Raw genomic sequence first — 23767 nt, 5'->3', positions numbered from 1 at the left:
CATTTAAGGTGGCCTCAGTCTTTCTAATTGGTCAAGTCCACCTTCTTCAGGCCATGCACCTCTGAGGTCACTCTATAAACCAAGGGAAATTGATAGTGGAATTATGCACCCAGAAATTAATTTTATATTGTGCCGAATATATGTATTTTTTTATTGTGACTTTTATCCCGTTGGGGGGAAAGTGCTCACTTCTGATTTTGTGGATATTACTGACCGTGGATTACTTTTATTTTGGTTTTTACACAACAGTTATATTAGAAATTTGCTGTTTTATTCTTACCTTCTTAGTAAAAATCCTTTTATCACACAATGGGTAATTTATATCCATTACCAGGCCTTTCAATCCTTTTCAGCGGGCTGTCAGTGCCGTTGGCACAGTCATGATTAATGTGATCTAATAATAGCGTGCCATTATATTACCTTAGTAAAACATGTACCAACATCCTATTCGGATCTACCAAATTCATAGCTTCCTATAATATTTTTGTTGAAAGACAGGATTACTATTTTTCAAAGCTGATTTTTCCCCCCTTTAACATATTTAATGAAATTCACAATTCTTTGCCTTAGTAATCCAGGGTCTGTGATTGGACGTGACGGGCGAATTCCGGGTCTGTAGGCACCGTTGTGATTTGTCAGTTGAAAGCGTGACAGTCCCGGCGATCTGCCGGGAAGATTAGTTTGTTTTTGTCGGGCCTGGCTTGCTTTGCCTTGAAGACGAAGAAAAGGAGCGGCATACATTGCCAGGTCTCCAGCTCCTTCTGATTTCAATAAAGAAAGTTATGTTTTAGGTCAGAAGGCAGAAGAACGTGCGATTTGGTCCTGAGGTGCTTTTCTTTCCTGCTATTTGGTCCGCTCTTTCATCAACGGCTTCAGTCTGCTGGCAGATGGGAGAGGTGGCAAAACCAGAGGAAGTACCATCAGACAAATGTCCCATCAGACAAATGTCCCATCAGACAAATGTCCCAGGATGCTCCTCTCAAGCCCCAATCCTCACCTCTACCCATGACCAGACCTCTTTAGGTTTGATGTGTGGCTTCCCAGCCTTGGTGCTATTAGCATGTTGAACTAGATAATTCTGCACTGTGGGGGGCTGTCCCCTGGCGTCCCTGGGTCTTGTCCTGACATGAGCACAAGCCCTTTCCCCACTGGAACAACCAAGACGCATCCAGAAATCTCCACTCGTTCCCTGCAGATCCAATCAGGTTTTATTGGAGGCTCATCCGCCTCATGTGATAGACACACAGGCAGACCCCTGTGTATGTGAGGGAACTCCAGAGGGAACTCTGTAGGAAAGGGGACATGTAGGTGGTGGACATGGGGAGTCTTTTGCTTGGCTGAAATACAGCTTTCTTCTTTCTCCTGCCTCCTCCGCCAGAGAGCCAGACCAGAGCAGAATCTTTAGCTTCTTCCACTCAAATCCCATTATAATCATGCTCGTGATTGATAACATTCCACCTTTTCAAAGGACTTTACAATCTGTGTCAACCAAGGATGACATTATTGTAGTGTCGGGGAGAAATGTATTCAAACAATTACACACTCAAATCGAAGTGAGAAGGGTTGTCCTTCTATCCCCGATGCTTTTGTGATGGGGTTTGAGCCAGCATATCGGCCCACCCCCACCCCCATTAATCCTCACCCCCAGTCCCAGCCCCCCACAAAGCCTCAGCAGGAAAAATAAATGGGAAGAAACAGGCTTTGTCCCTTGAACTACTCAGCTTGACAAGTAGCTTGAATATTGGGGCTGTTTAGGACTGGAAGAGAGAGAGAGAGAGAGAGAGAGAGAGAGAGAGAGAGAGAGAGAGAGAGAGAGTCTTATTTTTGATTCAGAACAAGAATTACTACTGCAACATTGACTTGAAATATGCAATCAACTGAAATCAGGAAAGTATTTTGAATACAAAATTTATATTGAAATACTCAAATCTTGATACGTGTGCACTCACATACATGTATATATTTAAATCAAGGCTGGAGAAGACGAGGAACAAAGCTTTTGTCATAAAAAGACTGCCGCAATATTTACCCTCAGACGATTCTGCATCATTGGAGTGTATTTCTGTACCATTAACATTTTCCATACGAGACACCCTTGCTTGTTTTAACAACAAATGTGCAAATGGAGCTAATTTACCTTTGTGTTAGGAAGACTGCAAATGCATTATGATATTTGTGGTGGGAAGCATCTTTACCCATTTCCGGTCTGTCCCCCATCCTGAAGGGTAAAACTGATGAGGGTAAGGGTATTATTCTGTGTACTGTTCAGTGTTTTCTGTAGTTCTTGGAATGGTACTTAATAAATAGTAGTTTTTTCATTTTTAAAAAAATATTTTATTTATTTATTTTAAGTATATGAATGCTTTATCTGTATACCTGCATGCCACAAGAGGGCATCAGATCCCACTGTAGATGGTTGTGAGCCATCATGTGACTGCTGGGAATTGAATTCAGGGCCTTTGGAAGAGCAGCCAGTGCTCTTAACCACTGAGCCATCTCTCCAGTCTCCAAGATTACCTTCTTAATAGTGGGAAATGGATTGGTGGCTAGATAGATACATACATAGATGGATGGATGATGATTAGGTGAACAAGTGGATGTTTAGATGGATGGATGACTATCTAGATGGATGCTTAAGTGAATGAATGGAGGGGTGGGTAGACAGATGTGTAGATGGTGGATGTACAGAAGGGCAGATGGATGGGCAGGTGAGTGTTAGGTAGTTGAATAAGCAGATAAATAGATGAACAGATGGATAGATAGTTAGATAGATGGGTGATTAGGTAGATGGATGCATGAGTGGTAAGTATATGGATGGATGGGAAGGAGAGTGGATGAAGGGACAGAGGGATGGGTGATGAGGCGAATGGATCAATCCATGACTCAGTGGATAAACAAGCTGAGTAGGGTAGACCAGCAAATGGTCACATGGATAGGTAGATGAATGGATGGATGAGTAGATGGGTGGGTAAGAACATGGGCAGATGGATGAATGATGAATGGATTGATAGGTGGGTCCATGAGACATTGTTTCAAGTCTTAACATAAATTTACAACAATAGTGAGCTTTGGTCCAAAGGAAATAGACTTTTACCACCTCTTCGCTCTTGACCTCTTAACCTCTTAAACATTAATTTCTTTTAAACTTCAAAATGGGCAGACAGGCCTTTGGTTTGTTTGTTTGTTTGTTCGTCTGTTTGAGAAAGGGTTTGTCTGAGGAGTCCTGGCTGTCCTGAATCTCAGTGTTTAAACTAGGCTGGCCTGAAACTCAGAGATCTGCCTGCTTCTGCCTCCCAAGTGCTGAGGTTAAAGGTGTGTGCCACCACTGCTGGTTCAGCCAGGCATTCTTATTATCTCTTCTTTTAAATTATTTTCGTCCAAGTAAAGGAATACATTTCTAAGAGTATGCAAGGCAATCTCTATAAGTGGAAAGATACTTTGCTATATATATATATATATATATATATATATATATATATATATATATATATGTGTGTGTGTGTGTGTGTGTGTGTGTGTGTGTGTGTGTGTGTGTGTGTGTGTGTGTCTGTCTGTCTGTCTGTCTGTCTGTCTACCTAAATATTTGAAGATCTCCAAGAGCACATGTACCCGTGGCTGGGCTGAAATACATGCACTAGAGAGAATGAATGGCTAGAGGGATGGGTAGATAGGTAGATGGGTCAGTGTCTGGGTAAATGGGTGAATAGCTCACGTAGGAGCAGGCTATCTGTTTCAGAGTAGGTAGTTACGAGGGTCAGAAGACTGTGCACATGTGTGATGTCTGCCTCCTGGCTAAGACTATAACTGTGAGTGTTTCATATCTGTAGAGGTTCTTGGTATCACCTTGAAATTTACTGCGCTTCATTTCCTTGGACCGGCCAACCCTGTAGGGTCACGCTATCTTCAGGATAAGGTGAGACTCCCATGGTGCATTGCCAAAATCAGAGACAGTGGGTTGGACAAACTCACATACCGGGAGGTGTCATTCCAGTACTGGGGACAGTCCAGGTCTCCACATGAGTGACTTTCAAATTATTATACTGTGGGGTTAGGGATTTAGCTCAGTGGTAGAGCGCTTGCCTAGGAAGCACAAGGCCCTGGGTTCGGTCCCCAGCTCCGGGGAAAAAAATATTATACTGTGACCATCATCAGGGAGAAAATAACAGAGAAGAGAGGAACCCATTAGTTATTACAGTAGGTCTGGAGTTCCAGCACACACAGGTGAATTTGGGGATCATATTTCCTGGGCCAGGACTCTAGTTCTACCGTTCATCAGCTGCATGAGTGTGTACCAAGCGGCTTATACTTACGTTTTCTCCTCTCTCCTCAGTGGGAATAACACTAATGTCCCACCGTGGATTACACTGCCCCGGACTTGACACAATGTCTAGCTCAAAGTAGACAATGACTGTGGGAAACATTCATCGTTTTCACTTTCTCTGCTTGGTCATCTCTTCATTTCTTCTGGTTTAAATAAGAACAACGAAACTATAAACCATTTCTGAAAAAATTAAGCCCTCTCTGGCTCCTTCCAAAGCTAGGATCCCTAAGACATTGCCAGGCATGTGGTCTCCCTAACACCCTTGGGGACCTTGGTTAGTAAGTTCAGAGGATGTCAGAAAGGGTGGTGATTTTCTTAAGCCAGCTTTCCCTTCACGTTCCTTTGTGAGGGAGCATTGTTGACACACCACTGGGGGTTTGGGATTTGCTGGCTGCTGGGGGAGTGAATTCCTAGGATGGAAGTCACGTGGTTGCAGCGGGTGAGTTGGTCCTGCTTTTGGGAGGGATCCTGTATCCGCTTGTGAGCCAGTCTGCTCCACTCCACACCAGAGCCCCTCTTCTTTTTTTTATATTTTTAGCTGCCACTGAAATCTCACATTTTGCTTTCAGTTTATTATGTATGCAAGTATCTTGCTGATAAATTACATGTATAATTGTACCATCGTAACCACTGCTAGTCAGCGACAACGTATAATTAAACTCACCCTTGTAGTCATTGAACTGTAGTCTGTCCCTGACAAGATCATTGACCACCCCAGGCAGGGTGCACCTCCATGAGGAGCCATGGAAGTGCCTGGGTTGTTGAATCGACCTCCTGCCTCTGGCCCATAGGGCACTCTGGTGCAACCCCTATGCCTGTAAGCACGCATGGGCAGAGTGACCCTGGGCAGGACAGAAGGGGCAAACTGCAGGGCCAGGCATATCTGTGCCAGTGTATATGTCCATCTCACTTGACGCCTGTGCTCCAGAGAGGTAATAAAGTTTTAGAATGATCCTTACTAGACACTGATCAACTTCCTCACATATGGCCCTGACACCTTTCTGTTCGGTTCCTCTCGGGGGGAGTGTGTACTGGGCCAGTCTTCTGCCACTGTGGGGAGGATTGATCCATTGTAGTACAAGGGTCACATAGGGTGATTGTCTTGTTTGCTCATTTTTTTTAATGTTTAAAAACTTAAACGAATCTGTGGTGAGAAATACATAACAGAAAAGCTTCTTGCTCTGTTCTCTATTTGCTTATCTGTCTGTGTATTCTAAGGCAGGCTCTCGCTGTGTGGCTGTGTTTGGCCCAATACTTGCTATCTTGACCAGAGTGGCCTCGAACTCACAGAGATCCACTTGCCTCTGCCTCCCTAGTGCTGGGATGGATGGCGTGTGTCACCGTGCCTGGCTGCCACTGTGATTATTTTAAAGCCCTTGGTTTAGTGGTACCAAATACTGTCCCAACCACTCCTACCACCCACCTCCAGAACTTTTTGATTTTAATGACTAAATGCTGTTAAAGTAAGGTGGGGGCTACCCTAGTCACAAACACAGAGGGGGCTCTCGGACTCTGCAGCAACAAGCACTTATCATTCTGCTGCAGACACAGCCCAAGTGTTGCTCTTCCCCGGTGAACACTCAGGCTTGTATCATGGGTGTTATGAGTCGTACTGCTATGTGGTTGGGTTCCCTTGAACCTTTAGCCAAAGGTGGAGTTACTGGGTTAGATGATAATTCTATTATCAACTGTTTAGGGAGTGGCCCATATAGTTCCTGTGTAGTTCTATCATTTTTACATCGTCACCAACAAAACATAAGGGTTCCAGTTTTGTCCGTCTCCGGCAAAAGTTGTTACTTTCCCATTCATTAAGAAATTTCAAGGGGTTGGGGACTTAGCTCAGTGGTAGAGCGCTTGCCTAGCTGGGTTCGGTCCCCAGCTCCGAAAAAAAAAAAACAAAAAAGAAAAAAAAGAAAAAAGAAAAGAAAAAAAAAGAATTTTCAGCATACATGAAAAGTGTATGCAATTCAAATGTCAGCGTATCAATAAAGTTTTATTGGCATAGATTCGCATTGCAGAGTCCTGTCAGTGCAGCTTTATTGGCAAGAAGAGTCTTCCATTCATTCTCACCTCACCTATGGCTGTTCTCTACACCATGGCAGAGATGGGTAGTGGGGAAAGAGATGGTGGTCCATGAAGACAGACGGTATACCCGAAACAGAACTGACTACTGAGAGGAGAGTCACCAGCCTTCTCCTGTGATGGTTCACTGTGCACTACTCCAGTTTTTAACATCATCGTTAAAAAAATTGCTTTCAGTTTTCAACATTATCATTCGAAAAGTGCTTTTCTAGGGAACTTTAAGTTTTTTAATTAAAAAGATGTTTTTTTTTCTCTCTCCAGACATGGCTTTAATCCCAACACTTGAGGGTCAGAGGCAGGTGGGTCTCTGAGTTCTAGGCCAGCCTGGTCAATAAAGCAAGTTCAGGGACCGTCAGAGCTGTTATACAGAGAAACCTTGTCTTGAAAAAAGAGCAACTTCTTTTCACACAACATTCTTTGATCATATATCCTTCCCCCTCTCCCAAGTCTTCCCAGATCCTCTTTGCCCTCGCTACTCCAACTCTGTTCTCTCTTTTAAAAAATCAAAACAAAACAAAAACACTGAGGGCAAAACAAAACACGGAGTCCAATTTGTGATGTTCAACTATGCCTGGGCAGGGCTTGTCCAGGGAGCACTTGTAGACCCAGTCATTCCATTTAAGAGAAATGATTTTCCTCCCTGGCAGCTATCCATTCATCATAGAGAGCCTCTTGGCTGAGGAGGAGACTTTGTTCCTCAGTCCTCTTTTCCCTGTGGGAAATGTGTCCAACCTGGGCTTGTGCAGGTCCGATGCGAGCAGCCAGTCTCTGAGTTCACTATGTGCATCAACAATAGTAGGTCTGTGTCTGAAAAATGCTGTTTCCTTAAAGTTACCCACCACCTCTGCTCTTATAGTCTTTCTGCCTCTTCTTCCACATAGACCCCTGAGTTTTTAGTTTAGGGATTTGATGAAAATGCCTCGTTTGGGGCCCCAAGGAGGTCTCTCACTCTCTGCACGCTGTCCAACTGTGGTTCACTCATTAATTCCCATCTACTGCAAGGAGAAGTTTCTCTGATGAGGACTGAGTGATGAACTGATAGGAGTACAGCAGTGTGCCGTTAGGAGTTATTTTATTTATTTATTTAGGCAGGATATCATTTTAGAGCCTGAGCTAGCTTTAAACTCACCAACTATAAACCTCCTGCCTCATGTTCTTGGATAAACTGTTATTTTTGTTTTTTAATCCTGATATCAGAAAAAAATACACACACACATATGAATATGAGTATGATGTTGTTGGGAGAGAGAAAGAGGTAGTGAGAGAGAGAGAGAGAGGGAGATATCTCAGAGGGAACATATATATGGCACTGCTGGGGATGAGTTCAGGGACAGTAGACAGATGCTGGCCCGGGCCCTAGTCCTATTACGGCCCCTCCTGTTCTTACACGTGGGTTCTTGACCCTGCCCTGTGCCCTCCTCTTTCTAGCTCTGCTGAGGGAGCTGGTGTTGGGCTGCAGGCCTGTTTACATACTCAATATTTCCTCCTGACAAGAAGGAACGCTAAATAAGCTAGCAACTTCTCAGTGAGAAAAGGGTATTACTAACGATCTTATTATCGGAGGCTAGCCTCAAACTGGTGCTCTCCTGCCTCAACCTCCCGAGGGCTGATCACAGGCACGTATCATACCTCATAGAGAACCTACCTTCTCATTTCTGAGAGACTCCTCAGGCACCTCTGTGGCTTCAGGGGCTCAGCTGGCCAGATGACTCCTGGTATAAACGAGATACTCTTCTCCACATCCGACCCCTTCCCAACCCCTCTCCATCCCTAGGATGTGTGGACTTAGTACTAGGGACCTTCTGATATTTCTTGATACATAAAGGACGAAGCACGATGAGTTATTTGTCCCTTCTTCATGGAGAGAAGACCTAGTTGATTCCACATGTTTGTATGTATTTCAAAACTAGTCTATCCACACCCAGTATTGAGAGGGCCCCAGGGAATGGTTGATCTTGTGACTGCTACAAGTGAAGGGGGTTTTGCGCTCTCTCTCTCTCTCTCTCTCCCTGGTGACCACTGCCTTTCAACAATGGGTTTCATGCACTGGGGTCTGAAGTCCAGTTGTATGGCTTTCTGGTTCAGTGCACTATGCACAAAGTAGTTATGATTGAACTTGGATGATGACGACGATGATGATGGTGATGACGATGATGATGAAACGGGTGTAGGAGCACATTGCAGGAAAGGCAGCAGAGATGTTGGAGTTTTAATTTCATCCTTGAAAACTGCAGGGCGACTAGAAGAACAGGGCCGTACCCAGCAAGAGCTTGGTAAATCTCCGGAGGACGAATGGGTCCCATGTAGGTTAGGTGGAAGGATGTGTGGTGTCCTCCCCTCATTGGATTTGGACGTGGAGATATGTATGGCTTAAGACTGGGTCTCTGCGTGGTGCTGGACTCCACTTGGTGGTTCACTTGGAGGTTAGTGGTAATGGCAGCATCTCACCCTCTGTTGGCCATGCTGCCTCTGCCTTTGGCTGCCATTTCTCTCTTTGGCCAGCTAGCAACTCCGTCTTGGACCATGAGGTGTGAACCCCAAATTGAGGGATTCATTGTTCAGAGGAAAGAGAATGTGGCTGGGATGGTGGACAACATGGGTGAGCCTGGGTATGTCCATGTGTGTATGTTCATGTATGTGTGCATGTGTGTACATACATGTGTGGACAAGTGTCTGCTAGGGCTGAGTCCATGTTTTGAATATCCTCCAGATTCTAAGTCACATTCATCTCCTGAGACACTGACAAGAAGACCATGACCTTTTCCTCATGTTTATGTACATGGACTTTGCATGCTTGAAAACTGTTCGTGTTAAACCATGCTCTTATGAGTGAGATGAACACCAGGGAAAGTCTTTTTTTGTACCTTAACAAAAATATAACCTTAGACAGTATAATTAGCAAAAATAAATCTAAGTATAAAGTACAGGTGTGTGTGTGTGTGTGTGTGTGTGTGTGTGTGTGTGTGTGTGTGTAGGAGCAGAGATTATTTTTTTATTTATTTTATGAGGGCATCAGATCTCATTATAGATGGTTGGGAGCCACCATGTGGTTGCTGGGATTTGAACTCAGGACCTCTGGAAGAGAAGTCAGTGCTCTTAACCACTGAGCCATCTCTCCAGCCCAGGGGCAGAGATTCTTAACAGGTTCCCAGCCATATTGGTGCTGCCGGTCCTTGGACCACACTTGAGTGACAAGGTCCTAGATCGGTGTCCCTCTCAACTGTGGCTAGTTTAGAATTGTTCAGATTGCTTTAAGGCCCACCCATGTTTGGGTGTCATTCAGGAAATCAACTTGTAAAATTCCTTGTGGAAATGTTGGGCCTGGAAAACTCGGTTCATACATAGCTAAGATACAAGCATCCGGGACAGTATCTCAACTAGAACAGGTATCAGAATTTCCTGGGAGGGATGAAAAAAAAAGAAAAGAAAAGAGAGAAAAACAATAACAAAAACAGCTTTAAGCCTTGGTTTAGATTTTTAGACTCAAAAACTCTGGGCTGGGTCTTTGAGTGGGCTCAGAGTAAATTCAAGTAGGTTTGGAGACAGTGCCTGTACTGCTGGCCTGGGGTTCACACTTGACAATCAGAGCTTCAATGTGACCAACGGGTGATGGTCCTTAGAGGGAGTGGCATTGAGAGTCCAGGACACAGGTCTCCTACTGCCATGCTTTGCACGGTGTGCATCCTAGAACTCTTGACTAGAGGAGGTAAGGGGATGAAGAATTGTCAGGCAAGTGCACACAGAAAAGCTAGGACTGGACAGCTTGGGCTCTCTGATGGAAAAGCCACAGTGCCCAAGAAACTCAGTGTGCTTATTACAGACTGTTGAGCAGAGAGGCGGGGTTACTGAGTATAAGGAAGGAGGCTTGGCTAATCTCAGTATAAGCAATTTCTGCAGGGGAGCGGTTTTCGGGCTGCAAATACCGGGGAGGGAGAGCTATGGTGGACACTTTCTGTGCACACTGTGAGCATTCACACTTGGATCCAAAGAAGGATTTCCCATCCGTCTGAGCCTTAGCCAGGGAAGGCTTTGCCCCTCGCTTGGGGTTGAGTCATTGATCTTTACATGACTATGACCATGCCAAACAATACACGCTCCCTTAGGACTTCACTCCCTCCCTATGCTCTCCCTCTAGGGTCAATTCATGGCCACCTGCTTGACATCTGTCTGTGTAAGCTTTCTCTGGAAAGGAATTTGTGGGTAAACAAAAAAATTAAATGTTTGAAAACCTTGGAGTTTTAAAGGCGAGGCTTTCAGTCATGGGACCGGGGAGCGTGGGTACTGCAGCTGAGAGACAAGCGGGACCCTTGGTCATCCTTGTTGCCAGATGTGGCCCCGTCCCTCCCATCCCACACTATGTGCTTTGATTTGGATTCCGCGAGGCCTCTTGCCTGATTGCTCACACCCATGGAGAAGCCTTCCCAGAGCCTGGCCTGGTGCTGGGCAGATCAGCCCTTGGCAAAACCCAATGTGTGCAGCTGCTGGCGCCTGTTGACGATGAGTGACAAGCACTGTCCTCATTTTATATGCATGATCTCATTTAATTTCTGCAATGATCTCATGAAATGAGTCTTGTCATTACCCCATTTCAGAGATGAGGCTCTGGTGCTGCCTTCGGGGGTGGCTGTGGATGAGAGAACAGTAGTGAGGCTGCAGGGAAGATGAAAGTCGTGGTGGACGACAGGCTTCACCCAGGTCTGCTGGCCTGCTCTTGGTGGGTCCAATGACAGAGCTCAGAACTAATGGCTGTCTTAGGAGACGTCACTGCAGCTGTCCTTTCTTGGTCAACATTTCACTGGCCCAAGACTCCTTGAGAGAACCTGGCCAATGAGTCTCCTCTTGTGGAAAGCCCCTTTGTTTGAACTTGGATCTGGTTGATTCTGAATCATCCCGGGAGAAGGATGGGTGGACCTCCCCATTGTCTAGGTTCTGTTTCCTTAAGCCCCAATCCCCTGGGGATGCCAGGAATTAGTCCATCAAAGCACGTTCTTGCTGAGGCAATAGTAAAGTGAGTTTATCTCCCTATTCACCAAGGGTGCTTGGGTTGAAGGTTGGGGTGGGAGATCCCTGACTGAAAGAAGAAAGATTGAGGGAGGTCTTTGGTCCTCTAAGTGGCGACTGAAAGAATGGATGGGACCATTTCTTAGCCTTCATTTGATTCACCCACCATTATTCTTGTATGTGCTCAGAGTTCCTGGTATACAAGCTGTGTTGAGCATGCATGAGTGGTGTTGACTCCAGGGAGAAGAGGTGCACGCAAAGCTCACTAAAGGTGAAATGACTCAAGAAGTCTTGAGACGTCCAGAGTCTGGGCTGAGGCGCTTCTAGTGGCCAGAGCTGTGCCACATCCCCTGTACGATAGAAACTGAGATTCTGCCCGAGAGATCACCAAATATGTCCCCAGGTACAGTCCCACATGAAGCCCTGGATAGTCCCTTTGGTTGGCTCTGTTCTATTTTTGTCTTACAACTAGATGGATCTACAAAACTGAGTTGTATATTCCTCTGTGATTGCTGCCAGGCATATGATTACAAACTCTCTTAGTATGTATGGGTCTGGGGCACACCGAGTTTACGTCTAGATGAAGAGACTACCTTTCTGTGCTTTTCCTAGGAGATCATTAACTTAACAGCAACAACAAAAACATCAACCACAGACTTCTTTCAGTACTTGAGTGGGATTGCATCTGGGGATAAAGTAGACAAAGTTATGCTTAAACATAGACACAGGGACAACCTACCAGGGAAGATCTCCACTATGTTCTCAGGGACATGCAGGAATGTAATTGAGCGCTCTCTCTCTCTCTCTCTCTCTCTCTCTCTCTCTCTCTCTCTCTCACTCTCTCTGAGGGAGAAGATCTGCAGATCTTAGCTTAGAATTTGTAGGGACTGTGGTGACATAGTGTAGGTAAAGAAGTGGCCTTGTGCATGGGGTAGGTCTCTTCCTGGCAGCCCTTTTGTTGAGGCTAAGTGACAGCTGTGGGAAGAGGAGGCCTGCCTTTATTGTAAAGCACGCATGGATGGGGCTTAGAGGCAGGACACACGGGCCCTAGCACAGTATCCTGGTGAGTGGTCCCCACGCTGCAGACTTCTGCCCTTTTAGAATTCCACTACACTTTTTTCTTTAGAACAATGGGCTAATTCCCGACACTTGTTAGAAAGCAACCCACACATATTACCACAAAGTCTGAGTCAACCTCACGTCCTTGGTTGTGTAGAGGATCCTAGGTGGTGTGCCTAAGGTCAATCCTGTGGGCCAGGCCCTGCATTAGCAGCTGTGCAGAAGGAGGAGCCTGCTTTACCTGGCCTTTCTCTCAGAGGACTGGTGAAGGTCCAGGTTAGGCAGGGCCTGGGCATGTAGCTTGACTTCAGGTCCATGACTTCCCAGACCCAGGACTTAACCAGGATGAATTGCCTTTCAGTCTCTTGAGAACAGGTCTCTCGATGTTCTCCTGAGGGAGTGTATCTAAACCCTGGAGACTTTGGCCTGGGGATTTTTACAGCAGTCCTGAACCATCAAAACTTTGCAGGAACAGTTCACTGACTCTGTCGCTCTGTCGTTCTTTGCTTGGAATCTGAGAAGTGTGGGACCAGGGAGCCTATTATAATGGGGGACGTACCCAGGCCCCACATACAGGTTCTCGGGTCTGGGTACAGCCAGGCAGATGGGCCTGGATTCTCGTTAACACTGAAACTCAGGGGACCCACCTCAGAAAGCTGCAGTCTTCATTCCTTTTGGCTTCTCAGGTATGAGATTCTGCCTACACATTTTGAGTTTCCGGTTCTGATTTTCTGCGCATGCTGGCATACACCTGTGACCATAGCAATTGGGAGGCTGAGGTGGGAGTGATGATATTCTGGTCCAAGGAGTAAGTTCAAGGCCAGTGTGAGTCATGTAGTAATTTCCAGGCTGCAGTTACACTGTGAGAGGTTGTCTTACAGAACCAAACCAACTAAAACCATACCCCAAGATTAAAGCATACACTTTTTTTTGTTTTGTTTTGTTTTTTCTTTTTTCTTTTTTTTTCCGGAGCTGGGGACCGAACCCAGGGCCTTGCGCTTGCTAGGCAAGAGCTCTACCACTGAGCTAAATCCCCAACCTAAAGCATACACTTTTAATCCAGAGATGGGGAGAGAAACACAGACGTGTGCATGCACACACACTCTCAGAGAAAGAAAGAGAGGAGAGAGGAGGAAAGAGGGGGAGAGGAGAGAAATATTATACCTATGTAGTTATGAAGAGCCTATCCACTTTTGAAGCTATGTTTTAAAAATAATCTCCATTTAGGGGCTAGAAAATGGCACTGGGGTCCTGGGGCCTGCAGTGATCTGATCTACAGATGGGTTTTGTGAGCAAGGCCGAGGTTAGGAAGGTCGCCTCCTTGAGAGGAAGTCATTCACATTTATTGAAATTGCTCATTTTAATCACCCAATGTTTCCTCGGTAAGAATCATGTATAATCCTCTATAAATGATGAATACCTTGGAATTCACAAATTCCTTCACTTTTGTGATTGGCAACATTAAATGGCAACTGCTCATTTAAATAAGCAACATCTGGACATTATTATTTTTAGGGATTTTTTTTTCATGCGTTGATTTAGAAATCTGGGGCCTTTATGAATCTTGCATGAATATTCTTTTATGTTCACATCTACCATCGAGACACAAAGAAATAGCCAAAAAAACACTGTCCAGTGATTCTTTGATGCTATGCATGAGTTTTTCTTGAAACAACGCATCCATTGTGAGTGGGGAGGTGTGGAATGGGCCGTCTGGGGGTAGGTGGAGAGGGAAGCTTCATTCGTTGGAGGCAAAACACCCAGACAGTTTGAAGCCACAGCAGGGAGAAAGCTTTGGTTTTATATAGAATACTGTAACGTTTTAAAATAACAATATAATTTTGGACTGGTGATATCAGAATATGGTATCCACTATTTCTCAGAATAATCCAATTTAGAACGATGCATTCTGAGCAGTTTGGTAAAAATAGAAGATCTATCATTACAGGGTATAAGATAATGCATTAATTTTTATGAGTGAGTTATGAAGATGTACAACTTGGTTGAGGGTTAGGATAAACATAATATTCCTTAATTAATCCATTATGCCACAGTACACATGTGCCACTTTTATTACCTTAAAAATGAAAAATGTCAAAAAAGGAAATTGCTGCTTTTTATATCAAAAAAGGCTTTTTTGAGAAATCATAAAATGTCTAATCTAATTCTCCATATAATACTAATGAGTCCAAGAATCCATCTCAGTGCACGGTTTAGGATAAAAGTCATCCATTTCTGGCAGTGAAATTCCAGAACTTTTTAGACAAGGCAGAACCTTTCAGCACCAAATATCGGAAATGGCACTTGCTATTAGAAGTGTTATTAACGTGGCAGAGGCTTTTAGAAATTCATATCTACCTTCCTTGCCTTTGCTAGATCTTAGGGTCGCAGATGTCTAGGTTGTTCGTGGAGTTCAGCCATTTTCCACCCCTGAGTCTGGCTTACTTTTGACCATTCCAATGGGCGATGCCAAATAGGGAAAACATACATATGTGTATCCTACGCTTGAACACTGAATATGTACATCTGCATACACGTGCTTGCACACACGTACATGTGCACATACATGCATCCATGCTCATGCGTGCGCGCGCGTGCGCACACACACACACACACACACACACACAGACACACACACACACACACCTACTCCTTTCTGTTTCGTATATTTAATTTCTTCCAGCCTCTCCACACTTATTTTTGGCCTCTCTGCTCTCCAGTGGCCTTCTGTCCTTCCTGTGTCACTATCAAGTGCCTGCCCTCTCTTTTGTCTTATCACAGCAGTAGCTGTTGGAGGCTCTCTGCCAGCCGGCAGCACCTTTGCAGTGGCACACACAGTGACTGCAGCAGCAGCGGCAGCAGCAGGCCTTGTTATGGAAAAGAATTGCCCGGTGGGTTGAGAGAATGGCCATCGGCGGACGAGAATCATGAGGCTGAAAATAATATTGCCGACTGGAGGTCATTTTTCCCAACTGAGGGGCAATAGTTTGCCACTATAAACTGCACATTGCAGTCACTATATGTTTTATTAAACCATTTAAGGAACTTGGGAGCCATTTCATTTAAACTTCCTGCTTGATGTAGCTAAGGGCAAAGCCCAGAGCAGATCGCAAAAGAGGCCTGGAGTAATTTACAGAAGAAATACCCTGGTGCCCAGCAGGATATTCTGCAACTGAGCAGTCTGGCCAGAGCTTGAGTCTGTGAGCGTGAGCACGTGTGTGTGTGTGTGCACGCGCGCACACACATGCACACCCGCAAATGGTGTGATCTGGTTACAGCTCTGCCCCTAACTGGCTGGGTGACCTTGGTCAAATCTCCCTGCCAGGCCAAGACTGCTTCTGTAGCTGCGGAAATGGAGAATGTTTCATTTGACATGATAGGCTATTTCATAACATGCTGGGTTGCTAGGAGGGTCCCCCTGCCCAAGAATTATGGTTCTGAAATTACCCATGGGACACCCCAATCATCATGGTAGAAAGTTAGCCTTTCATCACTGCCCTTCACGAGAAATCCCTTTGGCTTGGGCTGCCTATCTTTTTCGGCTTGCTAAACAAGTCACTGTGTTCTCTGGCCTCAGTTGTGCTATCTGCAAAATGGGGATGCAATGAGGGTTAAGCTGTTGTTTACTGTCCTTCTGCTAGGCTAGGCCTGGGAAGCCCTCTAGGACCTATAAAAACCCTGCTCGATCATCACGGAGAACTGTGATCATAATTCAGCTTTGGTGTCTCCCCTGAACTGACGCTTGTGAATTCCCTTTTCACAGTTTGTGCCTGTGAAGAAAGGAACACCCCCACGGTAATGAGCAGGATGGAGTTGGCAGCTTTGCATCTTCAGCCCTAAGTAGTGGTCTTTAGTAGGTGGCCTTAATTCTGCTAAGTTATATAACTACATATATATATATATACATATATATATATTTCTAATTGGTGACTATATTTAGGAGGTAGAGGGATATGTGAGCTATTCATTTCGATTAAATTTTTTATTATGCTCTCTGCATTTGGATTGACAACTATTAATATTAAAGAGCTTGGCCAAATTGAAATTTGTATTGCTGGAGAGACTTAAATGTAATGTATGATGCTGGAGGAAAAAATAAAAAAAGCCCGAGGAATCTGGGAATTACTGGGCTGGGTGCAGACAGTCCCTGCCAGGTGCTGGTGCTTGCTGGGTAACACCAGCCTTGCACGCTTAAGAGCGACGTGTGTAGAGGGCTCTGCAAAGGCAGCGTCAAGGTGCCGCGAGGCGCGCTCCTGGAGACGATGCTAAATAAAGATGTAGGACACGTTCTCGTGCATTATACAAATAATTTTTTATAATAACTGTTTATATACAATATTTTTCTCTGCTCTAATAAGTAGGTTTGGGGGGTAAGACAGAAGAAGTCACTCTAAACTAGGATTCATGCACCACCACCATTTCCTAATGATGAAATGTGGGAGTCCACATCTCAGACGCCCTGGAGCAGATTGTACTGCCGTCCTGCAGTTCCTCAAAAGTGTGAAGGCCTGCGAGCCCCTGAGGAGGGGGAGGAAGGCCACACTGACATGAAGAACGCTCCAGTTGAGCATCCGTGTTGGCCCCTAGAACTTGGATTTGAGGTTTTTTATCTTTGGGTCCTGGTCTCTTTTAACCATGCAAAGACCTTCTGAGATTGCAGGGAGGAATCTGAGGAACAGCTGCTGAGGAAGAAGCAAGAGTGGAATTCAGTGTGGGGACACTCTTGGGAGAATGCGACTTTCTAGTCTGGGATGGTGGCGTAGAATTAAGGATGAGGCTGCATCCTCCGAGTCACCAGCTTATGGCCTTCCTTAGCTGGTCTTCACGTACTGCACACATGTCCTCCATCTTCCTCAGGCTTCCTCATGCCGCACCTTCTGTCTGGAATGTCAACACTGTCTCCAACTCCAGGCAAATTCCTCGGGGGCTCAGGTGGAAGAGTTCCTCTTTAGGGTGCAGTGAGACTGATCTTATCCTGTGGTGCTCTCTGCCTTCCCTAAACTGTTCCCTGAGGGCAAGATGGTACTCCTGCGTTCCCAGCTGTTGCCTACTGCCTGGGGAACAGAGAGCTCCCTGTGTGCAGAGAACAGCCCTACATGAAGCTCACAACTGGACAGGCAGCAAGAAAGAGGATCATTTCATACCTGGTGGGTGCTACAGTTATCAGGAATATTCAAAGGGCCAGGGTGTGGCTCAGTGGTAGAGCACTTGCCTTGAATCCTCCAGTGAGGGGCTGGGGGTGTAGCTCAGTGGTAGAGCTCCTGCCTAGAATCCCCCAGTGAGGGGCTGGGGGCGTGGCTCAGTGGTAGAGCCCCTGCCTAGAATCCCCAGTGAGGGGCTGGGGGCGTGGCTCAGTGGTAGAGCCCCTGCCTAGAATCCCCCAGTGAGGGGCTGGGGGCGTGGGTCAGTGGTAGAGCCCCTGCCTAGAATCCCTCAATGAGGGGCTGGGGGCGTGGCTCAGTGGTAGAGCCCCTGCCTAGAATCCCCCAGTGAGGGGCTGGGGGCGTGGCTCAGTGGTAGAGCCCCTGCCTAGAATCCCCCAGTGAGGGGCTGGGGGCGTGGGTCAGTGGTAGAGCCCCTGCCTAGAATCCCTCAATGAGGGGCTGGGGGCGTGGCTCAGTGGTAGAGCAATGCCTAGAATCCCCATATATGAGCTGAGACCTGTACAACTAAATAGATACTTTTCAGGGTTTATGCTCTTGTGTGTTCCTCACTGGAATCTTCCAGAAGCGCCCGCCTGTAAGGGAAAAAAACCCATTCTGTAGATGAGGAAGCTAAAGCCTGCAACTCTAACCCACTGTTTCTGCCTTTCTCAGTGGTGCACACCACAGAGTGGGGCGGCAGGTCTGGGCTGTGGGCTCAGTCAAATGGGAGGGCAGTGAGCTCTGAGGAATGAGTGAGTGAGCTCTTTGACCTTGAAGATGGCTTTGAAGAAGGTACCATATGAGTGGAGAGAAAAAAATGGTTCTGAGGGCTGGGTTGGTACAGTGAACAGGATGAAGATAGGGACCCAAGAGCTCCCCCATACTAGGCATGGGTGTTAAACCAGTGGCCTGGGCTTTCTACCATACTAGAGGATGGTAGGCGGTGGGCATCTTAAGCCAGATGGTGATGTTGATGGCAGTTCCAGATTTGAAGGTCTGTCTGGTGGGCAGTTATGTCATCTTTGCAGAGATGTCTTATCAGAGAAGGCATGATTTTGGGAGGCTTCTTGTCCTTGGGTCTAGAGGATTGCTGGGAGACACATAGATATCTCTGTCCCCAACCTGTTTGTCCCCTTGAATTCTGCCGCATTTCAAGTAAGCTTCTAAGGAAGTATCAGGAAGGCCTGATGCAGAGGCAGGCAGGGGTCCTGCTCTCCCGCTCTCTGCACTCTGATTTCCGTAGATGAGCTGGAGAGTGCACGTGCCCACTTCAGTCAGGACAGGAGAAGGGAGCACAGGGCATGTCTGTCAGGAGCTGGCCATGCTGGGGTGACAGGGACAGCAAGGAGACTCTGCGGGGCCTTTTGTGACTAGTGTTCCCTTGTTTGTACCGGTCAAGGAGGGGACGGTTAGACTGACCTGTGCAGGTGGCGCTTCAGGTGAGTGAATGAGCAAAGCTCTCTGTGGGACCGGAGGTCACCACAGTGAACGTTGAGCACCTGCTGCTCTTAGGCAGGGTCTGTGCAGATTGCTCCACAGCCCAGGTCCACACCCCACCGGACGTGCACCGGGAGCATGCCCTACTCGGGCTAGGAAGCCATAAGCAACGTTTCCTGAGTCACGTATTCACAGCCACCCTGAGGCCAAGTGCGGGACCTCTTTATGGGAGTGTGTGTGTGGGGGCCTTGCCTCTCTTCTGCTGAGGTTGGGAACATTTGGTGGTTCCAGTGCCTAGGGTTGAGAATCCTGTCTCCTGACTCCCGGAGGACTCTCCCCGGTAGAACGGTTACCAGGGTGCAGATTCTCCTTATCTGGCCTTTCACTGATACCACTGAGGCTGGAGATAGTAGGGCCTGGCAAGGAGAGAAAATTTACCGACTGTCCATCCTGTCCTGGGTCCACTTGGGACACCAGTCCTGGTCTAGGCACAGAGGGGCTCCTTGGGACATGTGGGCTGATTTGATTTGACAGAGGGGTCACATCCGTTATTTCCCCTCCAAATTTTAATATCAGATTCATTTATTCTGCTGACCGCAGCTGACAAACGCTCCCATTACTCACCCATGTATTCATTTGCTCTTGAAATCTGTTGAGTAATTGTCTCGTCTTATTGGCAGCTTTAATTCTACGTTCCCCCTTTCCAAAGGTCAGTGGCTTGCTAGCTGACCAGGCCATGTGAATATTCCCTGGAGGAAAGATTTTTTTTCCTCTCTCTCTTTTTAAGAGATGCTCATTTACATGGGCCAGACTTCAGCTTTGAGCTTCCCTTATTGTTTCAGACTGATAACATTGGAGCCCCCAGGACATGGCGGGGCTCTGGCCTTGTCTTTCCGTGCCTGAGCCACCATATGACAGTGAGGGTTTTCTTTCTATCTTGCCTTTCCATTTTCAAGTCAAGCTCTCATGGCATGCCGATATCAAAGAAAAAAACGTTTGTTTTTTTATTTTTTATTTATTTTTTTTATTAACTTGAGTATTTCTTATATACATTTCGAGTGTTATTCCCTTTCCCGGTTTCCGGGCAAACATCCCCCTCCCCCTCCCCTTCTTTATGGGTGTTCCCCTCCCCATCCTCCCCCCATTGCCGCCCTCCCCCCAACAGTCTAGTTCACTGGGGGTTCAGTCTTAGCAGGACCCAGGGCTTCCCCTTCCACTGGTGCTCTTGCTAGGATATTCATTGCTACCTATGGGGTCAGAGTCCAGGGTCAGTCCATGTATAGTCTTTAGGTAGTGGCTTAGTCCCTGGAAGCTCTGGTTGCTTGGCGAAAAAAACGTTTGTACACTGAGTTGTATCCCTTCTTATCTCTCCCCACTTTCTCTCTCCCTCTGCCCCTCTTTCCCTCCCTTCCTCCATCCTTCCTTCCCTCAGCTTTTTCCTCCTTTCATCCTTCCCTCTATTCCTTTCTTTTGTCTTCTTAAAGACAGGCTCTCACTCTGTAACCCAGGTTGAGTAGCCCAGGCTGGCCTTGAACTCTCGATCCTCTTGCTCAGTCTCCTGGGTGTTGACCACAGCTGTGAGCCACCCCACATGGCTTTTTACCGATATGATTTTGACAAAACAGACACAACCGCCAAGAGTCTCAGTATGAATCTCACTGACTTTAAAACGTCTATGGTAGGCTTTCGGGTTGGGGCCTTATCTAAAGTGAAACTTCAATTTTCGGTTTTGATTTGGAGCATGCAAGATGGGTTGTTAGTTTCTTCTAGGAGGCCGGCAAGGGTATCTCAGAAATCTAATCCCAGCAGTTACTTGGGAGCTGATAAGCCCAAAGTTAGATCTGTGGTTGTGTTTGCTTTTCCAACGGTGACTTCTTCTATGCGGCTATGTTTGCTCAGGGAACCACATCTCTGTAGAGAGCACTGAATGAAATATGAATATACTTCTTACAATTTAGTATTTTTAATAAAGGATTTGTGAGCAAAAGGCTTAAGTACAGGGACCACAAAACATATAGATAAAAATATAGCCGCAATCACACATCAAACCCGGGAAAATTCATTATGTGGAGAACATCAGTAATTGAGAGAAGTTGTGAGAACTGACAGGAAAATAATATATATACTCGGAATTCCAAAGCCATGAATTCTTTTAGCTGGGATCAGGCCTCTAAGTTCTCGAGGGTGGGTGTTTTATTACAGTGCACGCTTTACTTAGAAGGATGTAATTTATTATCATTGAATCTGCATGGCAACATGAATTTGGATTTGAGTCTCTGAGAGAAGTTTACAATTAGTCCCCTCATATGTATTTATAGCTTTGAAGAACACTTGATATTAAAATAACTTAAATACCTTCCCCTTTGTTTCCCTCTTTGGTTGATCTGTGAAATATCTCTTCCTCTTCCTCCTCTTCCTCTTCCTCCTCTTCCTCTTCTTCCTCCTCCTCCTCTACTTCTTCTTCTCCTCCTCCCTTCTCCTCAGCTTCTTTCTTCTAATGCAAAATTGAGCCACTGCTAGAGAAATCATGGCCACTGTGGTTGGGCACTATGACTGGATGGTCCACAGCCAGATGGCAGGAAGCCATGGGAAATGATCCCAACCATTCTGTACCCTCAGGTGACCTGGTCCTAACAGAGGGGAGAGGAGAGAAGGAAGAAAAGGGGATCCCATCTTTCCCCAACTGTGCAGCTCTGCCACCATCACCAAGGGCCTTCTGACCCATCGAGCCACCCTTCTCCTCGGGTGTCCCTTGCTGTTGCCTACCATGTGGAACTGTCAATGGGCTGTGAACTCTATGGTTTCCCTCTTTCTGTGAAAATACAGTAAAGACTTGATTATGTGTTTCAGTATTTCTCAGCCTGACCCTCGAGGAAAGCCCGTGACAACGATTTAGTTACTGGGCTTGTGTTTACTGCGGCGCAGAGGGGTTGTGCGTCTGACATTTTCTTCGCACTGTGTGGAAGCTTTTAGCGGGTTGTGTCTCTTACCCGGCCAGCAGCTTAGCTTGGCCTCTCTTTGCAGATGGGTTACACATTCCCTTAACACTGGCGTGCCCCGCTAACCTTCCTCCGTGGCTTTCGATGACTTAAACACAGTAATTGGCACGGAGGTCTAAAGCTTTATTTTATGATATTAAATCATTCCTTTCTAGAAACAGGAGTCTGCAAAGTACACCATTCATTATGTGAGGGCCTGTGTTCACACGGACACTGGCTGACGACAGTGACAGCCTGCAGAAATTAGGCCATGCGTGTCAAAGGACGAGTCAGCTCTCACCTAAGCAGGAGGCGGTCAGAGCCAGGAGTCTACCTGCTGCATCTTGGGAGTTGAACCACGGATGTTTTACTCTCTGCTTGGTGTACGAAACACAGGAATTCCTTAAAAAGTTCTAAACTTAAAAATGTAACCCGAGATGAGCCTAACTGTGTGGCCGTACTTTCGAGGGGCCTGGTGGCCTCGCCATGGAATCTTGTGGACACCCCTCCCCCATGTGAACCATGGTTCTCTTGAAACAAAGAGGATTATCAGTCAGTCATAAGTTCTGAAGACTGAAATAGGGTGGGAGAAAGGTTTACAGAGAAGTTTTTTTTTTTTTTTTTTTTTTTAATACTTACAAAGCTGGTACTTCATTCAATTCCAGTCAGAGAGGGATTCTTAGCTTTGGTGACATTGTGGGCCCCTCACTCCACGGTGAGAAGGAGCTGACTGGACTTTTTCAGGTCTTCGTTATCCTCATCTGTCCCATGGGAACAGATTTCAGAAGGCCATGGTCAGCTGCTGGGGGGAGCCAGTGTAGGCAAGCCTGTGAGGAAGGCCTACGAGGCTGCTCAGCTGCTCAAAGGGCCACAGCCTTGCTCTTCTTCAGAGTTTGGGAAGTGCAGTCACTAGAAGTTTCCACGTGATAACACTGAAGTTCAGACTTCGCTTAATATTCCCTTAGTCCTACCAGAGCATCTCCCCGGCAGCTTCTCGGAGTTCCTGTGTGGAGCACCAACGTTTCCTGAGAAGGGCATGATGGGACCTGGAGATGAAGCTCGCTCGCAGACAAAGAGTCCCTAGGGTCAGGTCTCTGCTCTCACTCCCCTGGCCAAGCTTGTCACCCCACATGCTGGGTAGCAGCAAAAACAGAACCCACACAGAAGCAGGGACCCTACCATGTTAGTGAGACCTTTTGTCACTGTGACCAAATGCTTTCAAAAGCATCTTATGGGGGGAAGGATTCATAAACCCATGGTGGTAAGGATTCTGTCCACAGTCTCTTGGCCCCGTGTGTTTAGGCAAACTCCTAGTGTGTGGGGAAGGAGCTTTTTTAATCTCATGGTGGACAGGAAGGAGAGAGGGGGGATATATCCCTGAGAACCCACCCCAGGGAACTACTTTCTCCAGGGAGGCCTCGCCTCCTAAATTTTCCATCAGTCCGCACACATCACTACCAGCTGTAAACCAGGTATTTAAGACATTACATGTTCACCCTATGTGGGTGACATTTCCTATACAACATAGAGCACGCACCTGCACCCGAATCCGGGGATAAAGGTTTTTTGTCTTTTCTTTCTTAAGACAAGAAGTTCATTGAGATGGGGACACAAAATGGAAACAAGTAAAGGACATCAGAGGACAGATACCTAAACAGTGCGCTATAGATAGAAATACTCAAACACACGCAGAGGCCGAGGAGAGACGCATTTGCTGAGTTACTCTGCTCTAAGGGTTGTCTCCC

The 23767-nt window shown here is 46.3% G+C and overlaps 1 protein-coding gene across 14 annotated transcripts in view; it reads left to right on the top strand.

Moving 5' to 3' along the window:
- The window catches only part of Zfp536 (zinc finger protein 536), a 463247-nt gene that overhangs the window by 61278 nt on the left and 378202 nt on the right, over positions 1 to 23767 (top strand). The gene's annotated exons all lie outside the window — the stretch shown is intronic.

Source organism: Rattus norvegicus, chromosome 1 (assembly GCF_036323735.1).
Source record: "Rattus norvegicus strain BN/NHsdMcwi chromosome 1, GRCr8, whole genome shotgun sequence".
Lineage (NCBI taxonomy): Eukaryota > Metazoa > Chordata > Mammalia > Rodentia > Muridae > Rattus > Rattus norvegicus.
The sequence above is the reverse complement of the archived record's forward strand: the minus strand, read 5'-3'. Positions and strand labels throughout refer to the sequence as shown.